Genomic DNA, 10713 nt, shown 5'->3' with positions numbered 1-10713 from the left:
TCTCCTTTTTCTATTGTAGATCACAGATTTGTATTTTAAACCACCTCAGATACTATATCCTCTTGAAAATGAGAGTCGAGAACGCGAAATGGACATTCACAGTGACTGAACATGTAAATACACGATTAATAATATTCAGCTTTGCGAAGCTAAAAAAAATAGAAGCTAACCTAGCAACGTAGCCAACGTGATAGCATAGCAGTCTCAAATGCAGATAGAAACTAAATTAAAAAAAACCTGACTGGATGGATAGACAGAAGATCAAAAATACTATTAAACCATGAACATGTAAATAAACGATTAATAATATTCAGCTTTGCGAAGCTAAAAAAAATAGAAGCTAACCTAGCAACGTAGCCAACGTGATAGCATCAGTCTCAAATGCAGATAGAAACTAAATTAAAAAAAACCCTGACTGGATGGATAGACAGAAGATCAAAAATACTATTAAACCATGAACATGTAAATACACGATTAATAATATTCAGCTTTTGAAGCTAAAAAAATAGAAGCTAACCTAGTTACGTAGCCAACGTGATAGCATAGCAGTCTCAAATGCAGATAAAAACTAAATTAAAAAAAACCCTGACTGGATGGATAGACAGAAAATCAAAAATACTATTAAACCATGAACATGTAAATACACGATTAATAATATTCAGCTTTCTGAAGCTAAAAAAATAGAAGCTAACCTAGCTACGTAGCCAACGTGATAGCATAGCAGTCTCAAATGCAGATAGAAACTAAATTTAAAAAAAACCTGACTGGATGGATAGACAGAAGATCAAAAATACTATTAAACCATGAACATGTAAATACACGATTAATAATATTCAGCTTTTCGAAGCTAAAAAAAATAGAAGCTAGCCTAGTTACGTAGCCAACGTGATAGCATAGCAGTCTCAAATGCAGATAGAAACTAAATTAAAAAAAACCCTGACTGGATGGATAGACAGAAAATCAAAAATACTATTAAACCATGAACATGTAAATACACGATTAATAATATTCAGCTTGGCGAAGCTAAAAAAACAGAAGCTAACTTAGATGCGGCGGCGGGCTTACTCACTGTAGTGCGTCTGCTATCCTGCTCAAAACACAACACAACCTTCTGGTGTTGGTGTTGCTGTAGTCCGCCGCTCCACCGATCGCACCTACAACTTTCTTATTTGCAGTCTCCATTGTCCATTAAACAAATTGCAAAAGATTCACCAACACAGATGTCCAGAATACTGTGGAATTTTGTCGAAGAAAACAGAGGTATTTGAATTGGGTCCAAACACTTCCCTTGCCCTCGTGACGTCACGCGCATACGTCATCATACCGCGACGTTTTCAAGCGGAAGTTTCCTGGGAAGTTTAAAATTGCACTTTATAAGTTAACCCGGCCGTATTGGCATGTGTTGCAATGTTAAGATTTCATCATTAATATATAAACTATCAGACTGCGTGGTCGGTAGTAGTGGGTTTCAGTAGGCCTTTAGTCTTTAGACAGCTCTATTTTGACGCAGACCACAGTTGTCCCACCTATTCTTTGGACATCTCTACTACCAAGTCTTCAGGACAGTTCTACTCAGACACAAACTAAAGCTGTTCTATCTAGATTTTTGGACACTTGTCCTATCTGGTATTTGGACCATTTTTTTTCAGACACATACTAGAGCTCTCTTCTCTAGTTTTTAGACATATCTCCTATCTAGTCTTAAGACAGCTCTTTTCAGACACAGACTAATATAGTCTGCCGAACATGCTCCTCTGCTTGTAAAACCAACAATGCCACGACGTGCCTGTTAAAAAAAAAAGAAGGAAACCGGTATTTTTCAAACAGAGTATAGTACCGTTTTTGATTCATTAGTACCGCGGTACTTTACCAGTACCGGTATACCGTACAACCCTAGATGGAATAATAATAATCATACTGTACTGTAACATCAGCAGGAAATGTCTCCACTGAGTCGAACTCAACAAAGGAGGAGAAGAGGAGTGGAGTGAACAACTCTAAATAATGTATCAGAGGGGTGGCTTCTGCACATGTACCTCTCATTGGAAGACATAAACGTCATCCAAAACCCTGGAGACACACAAACCTTTTGAGCAACAGCAACGATAAAACAGACAACTGTTTCTTTTATGACCTCCAACTGCAGTGCACACACACATTACTGGTTAATAAGGTCATAAAAAGTGATTAAAGTCGTCCCTCGTTTATTGCGGCCAATTGGTTGCAGAAAAAAACGGATATTTTGTTAACCTAACTATAGAATTTACGGTAAAATACTGGCAGCTGTGGTTGCCAGGAATTCACCGTAAAACAAATCAGGGCCAATTTTAGTGTTGCCAATCAGCCTAACCCCAGGTGCATGTCTTTGGAGGTGGGAGGAGGCTGGGGTACCCGAAGGGAACCCACGCAGTCACTGGGAGAACATGCAAACTCCACACACAAAGAGCCTTAGACCAGGAATCAAACCCAGGACCTTTTCACTGTGAGGCACGGACGCTAACAACAGCTCCACCGTGCTGCACTGTCACCAATACTAGTGTTTGTAAAAATGCCTGTTTTTTCTGAGACGTGTGAGCGGCACATGAGGATTTTACCTTGAAAGTATTTGTACAACCTTTCACTGGACAAGTCACAACACGGCCTTCCGCAACATGTTCTTTCAAGTGAGCTATTAAAAGTGAGCCTTAAATAGCTGCTTGCAACCAGTTCCAACATACTTAAACGCACAGCGTGGTTCATTTCTATGCAGTTTGCAATGAAGCACATAGACATAAAAACAACAAAAATTCAAAAAAATATGTTGTTAGCCAAAAGTGAACGAGGCTAATGCTTTAACACAAACCCCTAAAACAATTCAGCTATGATGTACATTTAAATGTACTATCTACAAAATCTTTAATTTAGACAGAATAATACTGTACATTTTAGAGTATTTGCATGCTTATGACGCTACGGTATTTGCAAATGCATTGTACAATTTTTCATTATTTTCACAGTAAAGTCACATGTTTTCTACATATTATGACCATAGTCATTTCGGTTATTTACTGTTTCTTGGTTTGCAGGAATCCACTGCATTTGCTACTGTGATAAATTTGTTTGCAATGTTTTACTGTTACTATTTAACAATTACTTGCCAGAGTTTTAACGGGCATTTTTTACATTATAGTTGAGGTCATGTGTTGTTGTTCAGTCTGTTCTAGCTTGCTTTAATCAATGCAAACTAAAGTGTTATTTTCACACAAATGATTGTTGTTACGTCACAATCAACGCTCTGCTCTGTGGCAAAAAAAAGCGTTGTATTGTGTGTATTTGTGTATGCGTGTCTAAGCGCGTTGTTACATATGGCTTCACCGCAGTTTGTACTGCATTCTAATATAGGTTTGGCCAACTTCCCGCTTCATTTGGTATGAACATAATATGCAGACTTAAAGGCCTACTGAAACCCACTACTACCGACCACGCAGTCTGATAGTTTATATATCAATGATGAAATCTTAACATTGCAACACATGCCAATACGGCCGGGTTAACTTATAAAGTGCAATTTTAAATTTCTCGCGAAACTTCCGGTTAAAAACGTCTACGTATGATGACGTATGCGCGTGACGTCAATCATTGAAACGGAAGTATTCGGACACCATTGTATCCAATACAAAAAGCTCTGTTTTCATCACAAAATTCCACAGTATTCTGGACATCTGTGTTGGTGAATCTTTTGCCATTTGTTTAATGAACAATGGAGACTGCCATTGGCGTTTTTAGGCCTATTTTAGGGGGGCTCAAGCCCCCCTAAAATGTTCTTAAGCCCCCCTAAATAATTTGGTGTTTAAAAAAAAATAAAAAAAATATTTTTTATTTTTTTTACAAATACATCATTATAAAGTGGCCCGAATATGAGTTTAAATAAATAATCATATAACCTGTCATTATTCACTCAGTTTCCCCTCACTTCATAGCGTAAGGTAGAGAGCCCCTTTAGTGCGTCGGTATCCAATCCATTTCACTTGTTCATATAGAAAATTCCCCTTATCACTCAAAATCCAGTCCGCATTTTCTCTGCGACCTTACTTTCGGTCCTTGGACTTGTTCATATAGAAAATGCCCACATCACTCAAAATCCAGTCCGCATTTTCACTGCGACCTTGCTTGCGGTCCTGCACGTGTATGAAGCACATTAGCACACAGCACGGCAGGACAAGAACCTTGTGTCTGCAATTGTAAATAATTTAGTTTTTAAGTTTTTGTGTTTCTTGTAGAATCTATATAAAGTAATATCCATTAGCCTATCGTTGAAATAGCCCTGTGATGAAATGGCGACTTGTCCAGGGTGTACCCCGCCTTCCGCCCGATTGTAGCTGAGATAGGCTCCAGCACCCCCCGCGACCCAGAAGGGATTAAGCGGTAGAAAATGGATGGATGGATGGATGGATGGATTGTTAAAATAATGAAAAAAACATAATTAAATATATTTGTTTTATTGTATTGTTACATTAATAGCTGTTGTATTATTATAGGATGGCTTGTTAAACATTTCATAGGATTTTCAGAGAGTGGAAAAACCAAGACATTTAATATAAAATGTAAAATGAATAAATACCTACAAATAAAAATTAAAAAAATGGTTAAAAGCCATCGTCCCAGGGAGCATTTAATTTCGTCCGGTGCATTTTTTTTACCGTCCCCGGGACGACGGGACTACGTTAATCTCAAGCCCTGGAAGTTACATTTTATTGTTTGCATTATTTGTTTCAGCATTGCACTTTGAAGACGGTCCCTCAGCTCTTTGACAGCTTTGGCTCTTTTCAGATCAGCAGACGGACTCTAAGTCTTTCTTATTTACAGTATATATAAACGTTTCTCATTTCTATTCAGACTTCCATATATATTTAATTTCCTTAACGGCTTGCCATAACATATATATATATATATATAAATATATTATATACAAGCCAAATTATCCAGATCCAGATATTACTTTAATTCAAGTAATTAAGTAATATTTCCAGGGCTTGAATTTACAACCATTTTAGTCGCATATGTGCCCAAAATGTAATCTGTGCAACTTCAAAATATTTGGGAAGAAACAATTATTGTATTGTGAGCTAAAGTGGTGGCATTAGCCTCTATGTTGCGAATGAATAACATAGAGGCTAATGCCATGACTTTCATTGTGTTTCAGTGTATCTTGAAGGATCATGCAAGTCATTGTTTCTTGTTGATGCTGTAAACAAAATGTCACTGTGCAAACCCATGTTTGTTGTTGTACTGAACACACATTGAAAATAAACCCACTGAAATGATAATAATAACAATGATTAATTTCTAAGTCTTTGTTAGCCGTTTGTGAAGTTTCGTGCTCTTGCGCTACGTTCGCTCGCATCCTGTGCATCTCCTGGGGGCTAAGCCCCCCTGTCCTTAAAAGCTAGTGACGCCCCTGGAGACTGCAAAGAAGAAAGCTGTAGGTGGGATCGGTGTATTAACGGCTGGCTGCAGCAACACAACCAGGAGGACTTTGACTTGGACAGCAGACGCGCTATCCGACGCTAGCCGCAGACCGCATCGATGATCGGGAGAAGTCCTTCGTCGCTCCGTCGATCGCTGGAACGCAGGTGAGCACGGGTGTTGATGAGCAGATGAGGGCTGGCTGGCGTAGGTGGATAGCTAATGTTTTTAGCATAGCTCTGTGAGGTCCCGTAGCTAAGTTAGCTTCAATGACGTCGTTAGCAACAGCATTGTTAAAGGCTTACTGAAATAATTTTTTTTAATTTAAACGGGGATAGCAGATCCATTCTATGTGTCATACTTGATCATTTCGCGATATTGCCATATTTTTGCTGAAAGGATTTAGTAGAGAACAACGACGATAAAGTTCGCAACTTTTGGTCGCTGATAAAAAAAAGCCTTGCCCCTACCGGAAGTAGCGTGACGTCACAGGGTGGAGGGCTGCTCACATTTCCCTATTGTTTAAAATGCAGCGAGAGAGATTCGGACCGAGAAAGCGAGGATTACCCCATTAATTTGAGCGAGGATGAAAGATTTGTGGATGAGGAACGTGAGAGTGAAGGACTAGAATGCAGTGCAGGACATATCTTTTTTCGCTCTGACCGTAACTTAGGTACAAGGGTTCATTGGATTCCACACTTTCTCCTTTTTCTATTGTGGATCACGGATTTGTATTTTAAACCACCTCGAATACTATATCCTCTTGAAAATGAGAGTCGAGAACGCGAAATGGACATTCACAGTGACTTTTATCTCCACGACAATACATCGGTGAAGCTCTTTAGCTACTGAGCTAACGTGATAGCATCGGGCTCAAATGCAGATAGAAACTAAATAAATAAACCACTGACTGGAAGGATAGACAGCAGATCAACAATACTATTAAACCGTGGACATGTAAATACACGGTTAATAATTTCCAGCTTGGCGAAGCTTAAAAATGCTGTTGCTAACGACGCCATTGAAGCTAAATTAGCAACGGGACCTCACAGAGCTATGATAAAAACATTAGCGCTCCACCTACGCCAGCCAGCCCTCATCTGCTCATCAACACCCGTGCTCACCTGCGTTCCAGCGAACGACGGAAGGACGAAGGACTTCACCTGATCATCCGTGCGGTCGGCGGCTAGCGCGTCTGCTATCCAAGTCAAAGTCCTCCTGGTTGTGTTGCTGCAGCCAGCCGCTAATACACCGATCCCACCTACAGCTTTCTTCTTTGCAGTCTTCATTGTTCATTAAACAAATTGCAAAAGATTCACCAACACAGATGTCCAGAATACTGTGGAATTTTGAGATGAAAACAGAGCTTTTTTGTATTGGATTCAATGGGGTACCAATACTTCCGTTTAACTAGTGACGTCACACGCATACGTCATCATACATAGACATTTTCAACCGGAAGTTTAGCGGGAAATTTAAAATTGCACTTTATAAGTTAACCCGGCAGTATTGGCATGTGTTGCAATGTTAAGATTTCATCATTGATATATAAACTTATTTATTAAGTAAAAAATATTCAAGTTTGGTGATTTGGTAAAATTGCAAACAGCTAAAATGATGTACAAAGCAATCTATAACCTGCTACCAAAGAATGTACAACGATTCTTCTCAACTAAAGAGGAGAAATATAACCTTAGAGGAAAAAAATAATTTAAAACATTTATATGCACGTACAGCACTTAAAACTTTTAGCATATCAGTATGTGGAATCAAATTATGGAATGGATTAAGTAAAGAAGTTAAAAATTGTACTGATATGATCCAGTTTAAGAGGTTGTTCAAAATAATAGAGTTTACAAAGTACAAAGAACAAGAATTATGAGAAATACTTCCAACCTTATTGAAAATAAGATATTCTTCATCTCAGTATGTTAATAATGATAATTAATTACATATTATAAAACTGTTGTATATACTAATTCATAGATGTTATTTTATTATATAAAAAGGACAGTAAATGATTCTATATAATTGTAAACGCTTTGAAGTGGGAAAGGGGTAGGATTAAATAAGCTTTGCTTCTTCCTACTCCTTTTCGGGCATGATGTAAAATGAAATGATATGAAATTGTGTGATGTAGTATGATGTAAGTGTGTTCATGTTCGAAATAAACTAAAGAAAGAAAGAAAAGAAAGAAACTATCAGACTGCGTGGTCGGTAGTAGTGGGTTTCAGTAGGCCTTTAAGCTTCGCCAGGCTGGAAAGCATTAACCGTGTAGTTACATGTCCATGGTTTAATAGTATTGTTGATTTTCTGTCTATCCTTCCAGTCAGGGGTTTATTTATTTTGTTTCTATCTGCAGTTAAGCCCGATGCTATCACGTTAGCTCCATAGCTAAAGTGCTTCACCGATGTATTGTCGTGGAGATATAGTCACTGTGAATGTCCATTTCGCGTTCTCGACTCTCATTTTCAAGAGGATATAGTATCCGAGGTGGTTTAAAATACAAATCCGTGATCCACAATAGAAAAAGGAGAGAGTGTGGAATCCAATGAGCCCTTGTACCTAAGTTACGGTCAGAGCGAAAAAAAGATGCGTCCTGCACTGCACTCTAGTCCTTCACTCTCACGTTCCTCATCCACGAATCTTTCATCCTCGCTCAAATTAATGGGGTAATCGTCGCTGTCTCGGTCTGAATCTCTCTCGCTGCTGGTGTAAACAATGGGGAAATGTGAGGAGCCCTTCAACCTGTGACGTCACGCTACTTCCGGTACAGGCAAGGCTTTTTTTATCAGCGACCAAAAGTTGCGAACTTTATCGTCGATGTTCTCTACTAAATCCTTTCAGCAAAAATATGGCCATATCGCGAAATGATCAAGTATGACACATAGAATGGATCTGCTATCCCCGTTTAAATTAAAAAAAATAATTTCAGTAAGCCTTTAAAGCATTGCGATCGCAGATTACGTATAAAAACTGCTGTGTAAACGTGATCCCACTGAGACAGCACACGTATTTGGAATAAATAATAATAAAAAACCAACTGAAGTTAGTGTAGTGATTTTGATATCAAATTTATTTAGATGATTATTTAATTACATTACACATATATTATCTATATAAGTACACATACTTCAGAACTATATATATATTGTTGCGTGCGACCAGTCTTCCTCTCAGGGAATAAAACACACTGGTCAATCCCAAATTCTTTTGGATGACATATATGTTGAGTAAGAAGGACCACCGAGACAGAATAGTACTTGGCCAAGTTTTACTAAAGCTTTAGGAGACCAGCCCTTACAACGCGACAACAGCATCAGCAAGAAGAGCTCTGAATTCAAACAAAAAGAGTCCGCTTTTTTACAGCGAAAACAGCCCCTCCCGCTCAGAAAGAAATACAGCTGTTGACCCAAACAGATAAGGCCTTCTCCACAGAAAGGGAGTATGTTATACTCCTAGCAGACAGTACGGCGTCTTCAAAGTGAAACAAAGAGTTTACTAGCAGACATAAAATAAAGACCCAAATTGTTCACATGGGAAAATATTATCTGCTTCAAACATGACTATGGATTAAGAAAGAACACTTAAAAATATCAAATTCTCCTAATATGTAGTATATAAATTGTGTGTATGTTATTTATATATATATATATATATATATATATATATATATATATATATATATATATATATATATATATATATATATATATATATATATATATATATATATATATATATATATATATATATATATACAGGTATATATATACGTATATATATACATATATATACCCGTCTCCGCTCTGGATGGTTCCTGCTGGCCCCACTATGGACTGGACTTTCGCTGATGTGTTGGACTTTCACAATATTATGTCAGACCCACTCGACATCCATTGCTTTCGGTCTCCCCTAGAGGGGGGGGGGGGGGGGGGGGTTACCCACATATGCGGTCCTCTCCAAGGTTTCTCATAGTCATTCACATTGACGTCCCACTGGGGTGAGTTTTCCTTGCCCGTATGTGGGCTCTGTACCGAGGATGTCGTTGTGGCTTGTACAGCCCTTTGAGACACTTGTGATTCAGGGCTATATAAATAAACATTGATTGATTGATTGATTGATTGATATATATATATATATATATATATATATATATATATATATATATATATATATATATATATATATATATATATATATATATATACAGTATATATATATATATATGTATACACTATATTGCCAAAAGTATTTGGCCACCCGCCTTGACTCACATATGAACTTGAAGTGCCATCCCATTCCTAACCCATTTGGTTCAATATGATGTCGGTCCACCTTTTGCAGCTATTACAGCTTCAACTCTTCTGGGAAGGCTGTCCACAAGGTTGTGGAGTGTGTTTATAGGAATTTTCGACCATTCTTCTTAAAGCGCATTGGTGAGGTCACACACTGATGTTGGTCGAGAAGGCCTGGCTCTCAGTCTCCGTTCTAATTCATCCCAAAGATGTTCTATCGGGTTCAGGTCAGCTCTCTGTGCAGGCCAGTCAAGTTCATCCAAACCAGACTCTGTCATCCATGTCTTTATGGACCTTGCTTTGTGCACTGGTGCACAGTCATGTTGGAAGAGGAAGGGGCCCGCTAAAAACTGTTCCCACAAGGTTGGGAGCATGGGATTGTCCAAAATGTTTTGGTATCCTGGAGCATTCAAAGTTCCTTTCACTGGAACTAAGGGGCCAAGCCCAACTCCTTAAAAACAACCCCACACCAATGCACTCTGAAATGTACCGTTCTCCTGGCAACCTCCAAACCCAGACTGGTCCATCAGATTGCCAGATGGAAAATCGTGATTCATCATTCCAGAGAACGCATCTCCACTGCTCTAGAGTCCAGTGGCGACGTGCTTTACACCACTGCATCCCACGCTTTGCATTGGACTTGGTGATGTATGGCTTAGATGCAGCTGCTCGGCCATGAAAACCCATTCCATGAAGCTCTCTGCGAACTGTACGTGGGCTAATTGGAAGGTCACATGAAGTTTGGAGCTCTGTAGCAACTGACTGTGCAGAAAGTCGGCGACCTCTTTGCACTATGCGCTTCAGCCTCCGCTGACCCCTCTCTGTCAGTTTACTTGGCCTATCACTTCGTGGCTGAGTTGCTGTTGTTCCCAAACTCTTCCATTTTTTATAATAAAGCCGAAATTTGACTTTGGAATATTTAGGAGCGAGGTAATTTCACGACTGGATTTGTTGCACAGGTGGCATCCTA

This window comes from Entelurus aequoreus, linkage group LG02 (genome assembly GCF_033978785.1).
Source record: "Entelurus aequoreus isolate RoL-2023_Sb linkage group LG02, RoL_Eaeq_v1.1, whole genome shotgun sequence".
Taxonomy (NCBI): Eukaryota; Metazoa; Chordata; class Actinopteri; order Syngnathiformes; family Syngnathidae; genus Entelurus; species Entelurus aequoreus.
The sequence above is the reverse complement of the archived record's forward strand: the minus strand, read 5'-3'. Positions refer to the sequence as shown.